The sequence below is a fragment of the Mus pahari genome, chromosome 4 (assembly GCF_900095145.1).
Source record: "Mus pahari chromosome 4, PAHARI_EIJ_v1.1, whole genome shotgun sequence".
Lineage (NCBI taxonomy): Eukaryota > Metazoa > Chordata > Mammalia > Rodentia > Muridae > Mus > Mus pahari.
This window is the reverse complement of record NC_034593.1, coordinates 97429044-97430168: the sequence shown is the minus strand read 5'-3', so window position 1 is coordinate 97430168 and position 1125 is coordinate 97429044.

Below are 1125 nucleotides of genomic sequence, written 5' to 3'. Positions count from 1 at the left end.
AGACAGGGTTTCTCTGTGTAGCCCTGGCTGTCCTGGAATTCACTTTGTAGACCAGGCTGGCCTCAAACTCAGAAATCCACCTGCCTCTGCCTCCCGAGTGCTGGGATTAAAGGTGTGCGCCACCACATTTTTGGTTTTTCAAGACAGGGTTTCTGTGTGTAGCCCTGGCTGAACTGGAACTCACTATGTAGACCAGGCTGGCCTCGAACTCAGAAATCCTCCTGCCTCTTCCTCTGCCTCCCGAGTGCTGGGATTAGACAGCTTTGTTATATAGCCTGGGCTAATCTTAAACTCTCATCCCCCTGCCTCAGTCTCCCACATGATAGGATGGCTGGTGTGTTCGACCATACCTGAGTTTGGGCCACTGATCTGTTTTAGTCGGTTGTTTGCTTGTTTTTAACCATTACTGGGGAATAGACCTGAGGACTGACACATGCTAGCCAAATGCTCTACCACTGGGTTGTGTCCCCAAGTTGGATTATTGGTTTTAGTTTGACCCTCTTTCGAGACCCAGACCTCTCAGAATCTCTCTGCTGGAGCAGAAGCCCCACCCCTAGATATGAATAGAGGTACCCTCTTCCTTCACTGTGAAGATGAAGTGCCAAATATCCTTTATTTAGAACTTGGGATGCCAACATTTTCCTTAAATCTTCGGGGCCTGGTTTGCCCTGCCTACATAAAAAGGCAAGGATCTAGTGGCCTCTGATGTGCAATCGAGGGACTATTCTTAAAATTGTTTTTGTAGCTACACACACACACACACACACACACACACTCAAGCTTCTAGAGGCCCACTGTTTGAACATGTTTGAGAACTTCTCATTCCTCCGATGTTGAAATGTGGATGCAATTCAATTCTGTGGTTACAGAAACCCAGAATTAGAGACTCAGTGGATAAACTGCAGTCTCAGAAACACAGCCCCACATAGGAAGCCTCCCAGAAGCACTACAAGGTTCTCATGGCCTCTGGAAATGCAAGAAAAGCAGTGGGGGGGGGGGGGGGGGGGCGGGGGGGGAAGGTCAGTGAGGCTGAGCCTGGGATGGCCATCTAGGTGCAGCGTGCTACAAGACTCACCAGAGCAGGAAGTGGGGAAGCACCTTCCCTGGCTTCTAGTTTTGAAGGCT